At 44.2% G+C, this 12765-nt stretch overlaps 1 long non-coding RNA gene across 1 annotated transcript; it reads right to left on the bottom strand.

Annotated features, from left to right (window-relative positions):
• Positions 1 to 7430: 7430 nt before the first annotated feature.
• Positions 7431 to 8062, bottom strand: LOC123142038 (uncharacterized). The gene is made up of 2 exons (XR_006470501.1): positions 7931 to 8062; positions 7431 to 7836 (listed from the first exon to the last, which is right to left on the bottom strand). It is a non-coding gene; the product is annotated as an uncharacterized lncRNA (long non-coding RNA).
• Positions 8063 to 12765: the final 4703 nt, after the last annotated feature.

Raw genomic sequence — 12765 nt, 5'->3', positions numbered from 1 at the left:
GTGTTAGAACCATAATTCTTTTGGAACATTCTTGAGTTTACAAATGTATAGCAGATTGGAAAAGTAAGTTCTGTTTTGACATCTAGACTTTTTATGCTCAGATTTAATGGCATGCTCCTGCTTCATGCCCCTGGCCCTTCCAGATGCAACCCATGGTGCCCTAGAGTTGGTGCACTAGAGTTCGGCCTTCCATGCCATGCCTCCACCCAGGATCCTATGAGGACCGATCTATGTCCTTTAACGAGGTGGCAGCATCTACTCAATATTCATAGATCTTATAGTTAATATAAATTTGACATGATTCCTTTTGCCTTTGTAGTTTTCGTATATTTTCCATTTCATTTTCTGCACTTTGTGAATCGTTGTCATCCTTTGTTTTATGCATTTGTTCAAACTGGTGCTCCTTGAAAGGTTATCATACTCTTTGCGGGTGTGTAGCTATTTTGTCATGACTTTGTTTTTCCCTCTCGTAGGCCATGTTGATCCTATTTCGGTTTCGCCTTCCTGCATATCTACTATGAGCATCTGTCCTTGTCTCACAACATCTTTCGTTTGCGGAGCGGTTTCGTCATCTGTTTATTGCTTGTTTCATATTTGCTGCTTCAGTAATTTTTACCCTGGCTTCTAGCTAGTGATTTAGTTTCTAGCTAAATTAGGTTGGTAGGAAAATGGTACTAATGTACATTTACACCACAATCAAAGTGATTGGCGTTGGGCTCCTTGTGCTGGAGGTGATCTCGGTTGGTATTTTCAATTCTGACATAATTTAGATATTTAAATAGTGATTAGCGATTTTTTTTAGGTGTCCTGCCTTCGACGCTTATAGACGATATAAGGCGCCCTGGCAACGCCTTACAAACATGCCCGCCTTAGGCGCTTAGGCATCACCTGGGTACTAGAGCGGGTGGTGCTCGCCTTAGGTCGCCTTACCGCCTTATAAACAATGATGATTAGTACTACAAAATTAATTTCATACTCATTTGCCTTTTGTATATATTTTTTGCTTCGTTGCCTTACTCTGTTTCTGTTGTACTGCAAGCAGAAAACTTCATCCATTGTGTAATACAGTACCATGTGCTCGAAAAATGGATTCAGTATCCTCAAATTAAGGAGTCAACTAAGATCTGAGTCAGCTATAGGCACAACTGTCATTCCAAATTAATAAAAAGCAAATCTACAAATGACAGTCACTATTTTCAGCCAGTATGATGTAGTACCAAGATTCAATTCGAACTTGTGCACTATATGAGCCCAGTTAAAAAAAATTTAATTACCCGGTTAAGAAGTTTAGGGAAAATACACATTGAGAATTTTGGCCTTCCCTCATATAAAATAGTATGACACTTTAGTTTGGATGTTCTTTTCCTCTACTGCAGTACAGATGATGTAAATTATACAGCAATTGTAAGGTGTTCATAACCACTGAAAACTTATGTTTTTTTTCCTTTTATTCAGAGATTGAATTAATATTTGGCATGAGGCGGTGGAGGTGATGTTGATCCCTAGAGGCCTAATATCCTTCTAATTTGGGAAAGGATGAACTTGAAGATTCCTATTTATTTCTCTGCTGGTATGTGTTTTTTGGGTCAAACTTTAACTTGATTTTATGAACTGTGTGATTTATTTGAGATTATATTCTACAGGTTTAACCATTCCAACTAACATGTACTACAAGATGCTTATTGGATGGACTAGCCAAAAGATCAAGGATAGCTATAGTTCAGAACCTATTTAACTTCAAGCAAGGTACTTTCTTGAAAAAGCTTCTCAATCTACCATATGCAAAAATTATAAATGTTCAGTCAACCCTTCAGAAGAAGACCCACACTTCAATATTTGGCATGAGAAGAAAATTTAGTTTTCTTATAAGAAAATTTCTAGATAGATCTACTGGATATTATGTCTGCTTGTCCATTGTGTTGCTTCTGAGCGAATGTTCTTATTTGTAGTGTTAAAGAAAAACTTTTTGTGAGACCTATGCACTTTTAATAAATATGATATTTTGCTTCATTTGTAGTTCCTTTACCGGAACGACATTGAAGGTTTTCTCACATTGCAGTTTGCCCCTTTGACCGTTATTCATTAACGATCCTGAACTTGTGCACTTTTTTGAACACCTGGTATGATTAGCAGTGGGCTCCATAAAAAATATTGGTTACACTTCCAGGGTATTGCCCTCTCAGAATTTGTGTTCTTTTTTCATGTTTGCTAATGGTGTAGGAACATATATGTTTTGTCGCTAAATAAATTGCTCCTGTTGGCTTCTTAGTGCTTAGCACTTGTTCTGCTATAGTGGAGAACATGAGATGTCTACCCTTTCTTATGCTTTAGTGAATGCTTACCTGCTTGGAGATGATGTCTTTCTCTTGGAGTTGAATGTTGCTTTATAGTTTGTACTTTGTACTCATCGCTTTATGTGCCCTATGCTCATTGGCCTTTTCCTGATCATTCCTTAAATTATCATAAGCATGTTTTCTTTTCGTTCATTCTACGTGCCTTTGTTTGACGCGCTTCACTATCTTCTGTCATGTGACGCTCCAGGTTCATCTACCATCTAGGATGGTTTGGTTATAAATTAAAATTTTGTTTTCCATAATCTGAATTTCCTCCTTATACTTGTATCTTATAGAAAGTCGGTCCTAACTCGGTTAATTATGTATATAGTTGCATTGATACTAAACTATGACATCCCTTGTCTTGACTACCATGAACTGTTTTATTGAATCAGAAACATCGTTGGCAATTCACCGCTTGCATTTCCCATCGCATTTAACTTATCAACACTATTATTTTCATGAGCCGACTCCACAACAATTCAGTTCTTTTACAGTCCACTTATTGTACAAAACAAGAGATTCCCAGCCTATGCAGAAGCGGACCGGAAGTCACAAGAAGTGCATGGGCTAAAGGACCCTCCCCTTGCATACAGTGTTTCCAGATAGGTTCCCCTCTTGCTTCCATGAAGCTACCATCCCAGGTCAGGCGCCGCCATGGATGACAAATCCTCTGCAATGGCTGCCTCGTTTCTCAAGGTACCAACACATGATGACCTGCTGGTGAAGGGCCTTCCTCTAGTTAGTTTTCAGCTCTTTCTCATTTCATGGTCCTGTTAGGTACTCAGTTTCATGACCCATAGCGTACCGATATGGATATTTTACCTCTCCTTGAATCAGAGCTATCTCCCATCTGTGTCACCATTAGCAAATAGTTCATACTTGAGCGAGCCATAGAAATAACTGGTGGCACAACCCATCAGTTCACCTTCACCAACATAGGCAGCGACGACCTGGACGTCTCTGTCTCCATTGACCTGCCCCAGCACAGCCAAAGCATATCAGCCACAAAAAAGAAATTTCACGGACAATGCGTTGAATCTACGTGTGTTGCGCCCCTCATATACCTGCAGAACACATGTATAGTCATGTGATGCAGAAGCAGAGCCGCGCCGTCCTGGAGGAGGCACAAGGAGGGCTGCGCCTCCTTGGAGGCGGATCCATGCCTCTGTCGGACGGGGCCGTCTCCTCCATTACCGACCCCGTCACGAGCGGCCGCAGAAGAGGGCCGCGTTGCCTTGGATAAGGCACCGAAGGAGGCTGCTGTTACCAGGTATGTGTGTCTCTCCTCATCTCTCTCTGTTTCATCATTCTTAATGTTCTGAACTGCAGTAGAGGAGAAGAACGTATACTGTTTCTCAGTCAACCATATGCAAAATGATTTTTAAAAAGTACATTTGATTGAGCAAAAAATCTAAATGTTCAGTTCAGCCTTGTAAAGAAGACCTGCACTTCAACCTTTGGCGCCGGGTGTGCTCTCTTTCAATTGGATTGTTCGTGTCTAATTTATTTCAGATCTCATTGCCTGCAGGTCGCTTGTTCTTGCCGTTGCTGCGTCGGATCTGTTGTTGGCGATGGTCGATCTGTGGGTAGGCCTTTATTTTGACCCGTTCTTTCTTGTTTGATTTAGTTCTAGCTGTGATTTTGACATTGCTTTTGTTGGCAAATAAAAAATAAACACACGGCCTTGCAGGTAGGCATGATTTGCTTGATCAACCATCTTATTTAGTTTTACATACCGCTGTTAATACGGTCGGTTGTTTTTCCAGCTTCCCACCATCGTTACAACGGAATGGAGGAAAGCACTGCCTCGAACTTTAATGGATTTAGGATCAGACACATTTGTACCGCCACATAACTTGTTCTTGCCCGGTGTATGTATTGTGATCATATCAGCTCCACCACTTTTATAACACCACATGACCTGTTCTTGCCCCGTGTATGTATTGTGATCATATCAACTCCCTATGAACGTGAAATAAATTAATTACTGTGTATGTCTACATGGAACCCCTCTGCTATGCTACTTTACATCGAACCTTCATGAACTGAGGTTCCCACACTTTTGTAGCTCCACCAGACTTGTTGTCACACAATCGATGTATTGTGATCATATTATCTCTCTATGTATACCAGATAGAGTAATTCCTATATGTAACTACATGCATTTTACATTAAAACTTTATTAGCTCTAAACAATTAACGTTATGGTGTATGTTTACAGGCGCTAAGGTCATCTCCATTAACATCTCAATTTCCTGTCCCTTGCCCCGCCGTTCGGCGGGCAATGCGCGGCAAGCCGCGCCTCCTATCTACTCCCTCCGTTCCTAAATATTTGTTTTTGTAAACATTTCAAATGGACTATCACATACGGATGTATGTAGACATATTTTAGAGGTAGATTCACTCATTTTGCTCCGTATGTAGTCACTTGTTGAAATATCTAAAAAGACAAATATTTAGGAGGGGGGGAGTAGTTATTTACTGATGCAAACTACATGCAGCCCTATTTTACTCCCACGCATGGTCCACGCATGCTTACCAGGCCGCATGCACCCATAACCTCCCGTGCACAGTCCCGCATGCAAACTGATTGGCCACATAGTGCGCCTCTGGCTCCCAAACGTATGCGAACAGTTGCATGCAAAGCAAATAATTAGAGGCAAAACAGGAAAGAATGACAAAGCTTCCCACCGCACAGACTAATACGAGAAAAACGGAAAAAGCTTAGACGCAAAGTAAAGAGGACCGGAGGGAGTATTAGCTAGTGAGATGCTAGGACACCTACATGGTTTTTGTTGGACCGCGTTGCCTAGTTTTGTTAGGTGTTTCCATGTTGTTGGGGTTCTACACCTTCTCTTTTAATAACGATGCATTTATGGCCCTTTGGGTTTGTACAATATGTGCAGTTTTCTCTATATAGTGAGTTGATTCTTTTTTCTAAAATAAGCCCTACGTACACTCTACCCCTCTTTGAAGCATTCCTCAAAAAAGGTATGTCTGGCTATCTCAAACGGGGACATGTTAATTACGTTAGATTCTTGGATTACGAATACAATCAAGCCAACTACTCTTTAATTTGTGTTTGTAACCCTAAATACAAAACTGAAGAAAATCGAGAATATAGCGTAATGAGGATTTGTAACCTAACAACAATCGATTTGCAATGTGTTCCTTCATCGCCAATGTTGTCGTTCTTTTGATTTGTTGTTCTGTGACATTGGTTTGTTGCTAATTAATTAATACAAAATGCACGAGGTCATTACAAACGAGAATTTTATTCCCCAATGCGTGTCGGGACCTATTGCGTGATAGAGATGGTTGTATCGAGAGAAAACGAACCGCCCGATGCATAGTCGTTTAAGAGTCATCGGATTGGGGGTCGGAGGGTTCATAAGTCAGAAAAGGCGGGAGAGAGGGCGGGCATGGAGAAAATCGCGCAACACGTGGGGGGGGGGGGGGGGGGGGAGGGAGAGGGAGAGGGAGAGGATGGATCAGATCACACGAGTAGTTTTTTGTGACACTCGTGTCATGAAATGGGTGCTGACTGTCGGAATTAAGGAGGAAGAGGAGATTGTCGCTTTAGATCCAGATCTTTTGGAAAAACTCTGCACTGTTATGAGATGACTTAGAAATGTGCTTGACAAAACAAAGGGAAGATAGTTTATTTTGGCAATGGTTATCTATTGCCGTTTTCATTATTCTGCATGCTGTTGAGAAACCGTCCAAGACTATTCTTTGATGGAGGGAGGAGAGGGGAGGCGCGTGGGCAGCCGACGCGTCGACGTGCCCTTGCCGGGATTGGGGTCCGGCGAGGGAGGCGCCTTCACCGGCGTCCTCTGGCCCAGGCGCCTGGCAGCTCCCACACCCAGCACCGTCCCTCCACGGCGCAGCCCCTCCGGTCGACCCCACGCGCCGAAGCCATCACCTAGCACCATCAATACCGAAATCAAATCAATCACCCATTCACACGTAACTGAAATCTCTTGGCACTCGATCGTGCGTACCTGGAGCATGCCGCGGCAGGCGATGCGTGGCGGCCGCCAGCAGGGGCAGGATGACGGCGGCGGCGACGAGCAACCAGGTGGCCATCCTTCGGCCCATCAAGCCGTGTGGGCGGATCACAGTCAGGGACGGCTTCAGTTGGCGAGATCACGGGTTCACAGCTCGAGTAAGCTAGGAAGCACTCCACTGAGACACTGTTTGCTCCCTGAGAGACTGTGACTATCTCTGCCTGCGGGTGTGAGATTGTGGGCTGCTCGACGTACGGGTGTGGTGTTTTCACTTGAATCCTCGACCAGGGGCGCTGGATATTGCCTCGAAGCATTCGCAGCCGTTTCTTCCTGTGCTGGCTCCCTCGTGATGCACCCGTGAGTAAGCGAGGCATGCAGCGGCATCTTTTCATTTATGAAATGATTTTTTTAAAGATGGTCCAAGTTAATATGAGCCATTAATTTTGCCCTATCCAATGGCTCGTATGTGTCTAACCTCTTGGGAGGTAATAAGAATCAATTAATTCCTTTGTAAGCTCAATATACGGACTTTGCACATTACATAATTAAGGAATTAAATGATTACTTCCTCAATTAATTAATCCCTCTATTTGTACTAGTACTAAATCAGCGACGCTTATTTTTGATACGGAGGGAGCGCATCTTAAAAGCGCCACAATAAAAGGGAAGAAAAAAATATATGCTAATTACTACAATCTTTTTATCTTCAACTTTGAGATCCATTACTTCTTCACAGATTGAGCTTTTTTTTTCATTTTTATTAAACGCAAAAACGTTGGTAAGATATACACATGATGTAAAATGGATTGCATATTCGTCAAATTACTATTATTTGATTAATGTTTTAATGGTTTTCTCAATCTCCTTGATTTTTTTTCTAGAGCCGATACAAATAATATAAGATAGCGTAAAGTTTGAAAATATTTTTCTGTGTACGATGGTTCTTGGACAATGATTACAGATTGTCAGCTATCATCACGTGCCCGCTAGTTTAATGTTCATCATTACCAAAAAAAAATGTTCCACACAGGAAAATTATATATGTATGCTATAATTAACTTATTACTATCTAGTCGACCTGATCTTAGAGACAACTTGCCTCTGACTATATTAAATTTATTTTTCCGCCATTTACCTCAGAAGTCCAAATTGATATAGAGAAGTGAACAATACATTTTAAGACTTTGAAGCATGACAACTTATTTCACAGCAGCAAGATTATTCTTCTAACACATTAGGAAGAGACCAGAGGTGCACGGAAGTCACCATGGCATATGCTCGTACCCAGACTCCAAACACTTATCAATTGATCGGCAGCGGTGGCGGCGGCGGCAAGGGAATCACCACCCCCGAGTTTTCATTAGGGATTGGCGAGGGAGGGTCCTTCAGCGGTATCCTCCGTCCCAAGCGCCTCGCGGCTCCCATCCCTGACACCTTTCCCCCTTGACGATGCAGGCCGTCAGTTTGACCGCACGCACCAGCGTCACCACCTAGCATCATCACCATAATTACATCGACGGGCCCATCTATACATACAAAGAACGAAGCACAAATCCGAAAACAACCAAAGGGAAATATATGTACCTGGAGCATGATGCAGTGGGCCATGTGCGGCGGCCACACATGGATAGGAAGCTGGCAGGGGCGGGAGAAGGAGGACGATGGCGAGGACGAGAAAACAGGTGGCTCTCCGTTGGTACATATTGCCGTCTTGGGGGGGGGGGGGTGAGAGACTGAGGAGGAAGGAGAGGGGAAGTTGAGTATGCAATGGAAGGGGTATTTAATGCATCGGTAGTGTGCAAAGATGAAATTCAAGGGACGATATCGAAAGAGATCGGGAAAAAGGCTTTGACGCAAACTAAAAAGGAAAAAAAACTTGCACACAAACTAAATAAAAACGAGGGGCTCGAGTCAGTAGCCTACAAGACAATGAGTAAGAGATTGCTTTGTGCGTGGTGGGAGCTGTTCGTTGTCGGATTGTGACTAGTCCTGGCCATCTCCGGCCCGGCCCTGTTGGCCCACCCAGGCCCAACCCTAAAATCCAGGGCCTAGGCCCGATGGGCTTTCCTGTGGGCCGGGCTTGGGCCTGATTTTTGAGCCCACCAGCAGGGCCTGGACGGGCTTGGGCTTGGCATATTGGCATTTTAAGGAAGGGGCCCGGCCCACGGCCCTAAGCCCTAAGGGCTTTTTACCAGATGGTCCGGGCTTGGGCTTGAAAAGTAGGCCCGATGGTAGGGCCTGGGAGGGCCTCAGTTTTCTGTCGTGGGCTTTTTTAGGCCCGGCCCAAGCCCGGCCCGGCCTAGCCCATGGCCAGGTATAATTGTGACCCTCTAAAATCCCCAGCCAGCCGCTAGCATGGAAAGTATGTATGTAACATGCAGAGTACTTAATGCATTTGTTGCGTGGACGTGGCAATATTGGAAGAAATCAAAAGAAAAAAAATGCTAGGGCCCAAACTAAAAGAAGGAAAAACTTATATGCAAAGTGAATAAAACAGAGAAAGTACTACGGTTCCAGAGTCAGCACCTACTGAGAGATTAAGAAATGAGATAATTCCTTATTTAATGTTTTCTTAAATTTTGTTTTCCTATTTGACACCGATTGTTTTTCTTTCTTATATAACACCGAGTCTAAATTTTATGCCCTTTATGACATTTTCGTATATTTTAAGTCTTAATGGTGTTAAATGACATATGAAAAGATCTTTTTGCCCATCACGTGGTATGTGACCAAAATTTTAATAGATGCTAATTTAAAAAAGTATAAGTCATGTCCAGCCCGCCCGACCTTGCAGCCGGGTCGGCGGCTACGTTGTTAACTAGCGTGCAACACCATCTTCTTTTTTTGGCAAGGGACATTCTTTTTTGCGGGTGAAAGGAAGATTTTATTTCATCAATCAGGACATAAGTCATTCTTACAAATATCAGGGATGTCTCCTAGTCTCAAACCCAACCACACCACAGTGCGACCTTCTGTCTGTTCAAAGGAGGCCAGATGGCAAGGGACATTCTTTTTTGCGGGTGAAAGGAAGATTTTATTTCATCAATCAGGACATAAGTCATTCTTACAAATATCAAGGATGTCTCCTGGTCTCAAACCCAACCACACCACAGTGCGACCTTCTGTCTGTTCAAAGGAGGCCAGATAATGGCTTGCACCATTCTGTTTCCTACGAACATGAGATAGCTTGAACATCCTCCCTTCCCTCAAAAGCCTTTGAATATGATCAACCAACATGGTATAGCGAGACCGGTCCCTGTCCGGGCCATTAATCATGTTAAGAGCGACAAGGCAGTCCGTCTCTACTTCTATCGGCATCTCCGTCCATTGCAGAGCGAGGTTGATGCCCTCCATGCAAGCTGAGAGCTCAGCCTCCAATGATTATGTACATGTGCGCAACTCCATAGTGTACACACGTGACACACGGAAAATACGAAGGAGAACCTGCTCACGCCACCCCCTCAATCTCACTATTGAGTGGTCATCAACAACCGTCCATAACTAGTATCACCAAGAATTTCACAGCCTCGGAAAATATATAATAGAACACCTGCACCTAGGCCCTCTCTATCTAGCCATCCATTCTTCGCATCGCGATTCATGCAAATCGATTTCTCTTTTTTGTTTCTCTTACATAAAACATGTTTTGAAGTTCAAACCTTTGCAGCGTGGCAAAGCTTTCTATCTAGAATCTAGGATAAATCTTTCAGAATTTTTTGTATATTTATGTTTGACAAAAAATTCTGAAAGATTTATCCTAGATTCTAGATGGAAAGCTTTGCCACGCTGCAAAGGTTTGAACTTCAAGATATCTTTTATGTGAGAGAAACAAAAAAAGAGAAAATTTCATATGGAAAGTTAGTTGTGTTGCACAGATCTTAAAGTAATATTGGACAGGATACTAGGGCCGGGGTGCAGGTGTTCTAAAAATCCACATCCTCACAGCCTCCTCGTATATCACTTGTATTTGCATTTAAAGTGGGTCCTCCTCACGTCATCATTAAAAGAATCCTGCACTCTCTGCAATCTCCTGCACCATGACCAGGAGCAAATTAACTGCATTGTGAGAATTTAGCCAACCACCACGCATATAGTTAGTGCCTCAATTAACCTGTCTTGATTAATAGTCAGATTAACTCCTGCATGGTGAGTCCTTCACAACACGGATAGTATGCAAACACTAAACAATCATCTTGTTTTTGCTCTAATTAAGGACCAGACGACATAAATATCCAAAATGATTTCATATTGTTTTTTGAACCAAGACTTGTTTGAGCCGAAATACTTCCAATAATTAACCACTTCGCTTTTCTCTAATTAAGGATCAGACGGCTAATAGTAGTATGTCCGAAACATTCTTGAGCAGGAATATTTTCACTAATTATGGCATTAGGCGGCATATGCAGTGGATTGAGCCGCATGCAGTGGAATGGGGTCATTTAGGGGTGTTTGTTTCCAGGGACTTTTTTGTGTAGGGACAAGAAAAAGTCCCTAGACTTTTTTACCAAACGGAAGGGACTTTTTAGGGACTAAACTAGACATTTGAGACTAAATAAAGAAGGAAACAGTGTATGAACCAAACAGGGCCTTAGTCGAGGCATTAACCCCGTAAGACAAGCGACGAGCAAGCTTGCTTGTTGACTGATTAAGCGGCATCAAATGGCATGTTAAATGGTGCCTTGAAGACGGAAACAGTGTGCAGCTTTTGATTAACTGCGCATTTATTTTGTCTGACGTAGTGCTGCCTTAACTGACCGTATTTCTCTGTATACTGATTTATGTAAAGATTAACAGCTCTTTTAACTAATAAAAACACTACTTTATCTGCACATCTCGAAGCACATGCAGACGGGCAGGATACAAGGGGCGCGCGCCGCCCGGAGCCAAAAGTGCGCTTCCCGTGACACACTTACTTTGCTCAAGATGATGGTGCATGGTGCCTTTTTTTTTGAGACATTGGTGCATGGTGCCTAGTTTGGGATGACTCGCACCATAGCAGTGCCCATTACACACGCGCGCACATACACAACATTTTTTTTTTGCGGGAGCACATACACAACATTTAAATCTGACAGTGGAAAAAAGAACAATAAGCCAAACCCACACGACATGCAAGTATGCAACATCTCTCACATACAAACACACTGTGCCAAGCAGTGGCAAATTGTGGCACACATCAACCAGCAGCAAATAAGCACAGACGTCATATATTCATTGAAGAAAAACAGTGTTAGAGCATCTCCAACAGCCGTGCCAAAAGACATGCACGCGCGGTAAACTGGCTCTTTTAGCGTGCACGGGACGTTTTCGCGCGCTCCAGTGGTGGCGGAAAACTCGCGCGCCGGAAAAGGGGGCAACTCTCGCGCTAGATTTGGCGCACCGCGTCCGGCGCGCCTATAAAATTGCAGCGCCCTCTGCCTCTCTCTCATCGCTCCCTCTACCGCTTTCTCTCCTCGCCGCCGACACGACACCACCGCGCCACCATGCCGCCTCGCCGCCGGGGAGCTTCAGGCTACTGCGGCGTCCGCGTGCGTCCGTCCGGCACCTACTCCGCCGAGATTCGGTCGGTGGCGGCATGCGCCTCCGCCTCGGAACCTTCGACACCGCCCAGGATGGCGCCCGCGCGTACGATGTTGCGGCGTGGCGCCTCCGGCGGTCCCGTCAGGACATGAACTTCCCCGACGTGGCGACGCGGGAGCGGGCACAGGAGTTGGCGCCTTTCCCGTGGCTTATCACCGACGAGGATCGTCGCAAGAACCGGAGGCGGGAGCGTCGTCTCAGCCTGTCCGAGATGGACGAGGAAGCCATGGCGCTGTGGAGTCACCGCTTCCCGCAAGACATCATCAACGAGAAACAGTTCTTCGCTGAGAGGAGGGCGGAGAGGATGAAGAGGAGGGAGGAGCGAGCCGCCTATCGTGAGGACAAGCGAACGCGGAAGGCGGTCGCTAAATACAACATCGCGCTAGGAGATGCGTCCTCCTGGGACTCCAGCGACGAGCGGTTCCTTGACGCCTACGCTCAGACATCCGAGGAGGACATCACCGAGGCAGAGTCCGAGTCGAAGAATGACGAGCAGTAGTAATTTTTCGTTTTATTTTATATCGTAGAAGCAGGCTATGTGACGAACTATGAACTATCTATCGTAGGAGAAGACTATGAACTATCTACGCACTATTTTATATCGTAGAAGCAGGCTATGTGATGACGAAGTATCTCCATATTTGTACTATCGGAACCAAATATGTATCGAATCGTAGTTCACATAGTAGGCGTAAAGGAAAAAAACAGATGAAATATAGCACCCCTGGAGCGGACTGTTAGAGATGCTCTATTACCTGACACATATGAGACCAGAACACACCAGAAACACAGCAGGGCCAGCGCTTTTGCAGAAATCACCTCTGAACAAATAAAACACA

The sequence above is a fragment of the Triticum aestivum genome, chromosome 6D (genome assembly GCF_018294505.1).
Source record: "Triticum aestivum cultivar Chinese Spring chromosome 6D, IWGSC CS RefSeq v2.1, whole genome shotgun sequence".
Lineage (NCBI taxonomy): Eukaryota > Viridiplantae > Streptophyta > Magnoliopsida > Poales > Poaceae > Triticum > Triticum aestivum.
The sequence above is the reverse complement of the archived record's forward strand: the minus strand, read 5'-3'. Positions and strand labels throughout refer to the sequence as shown.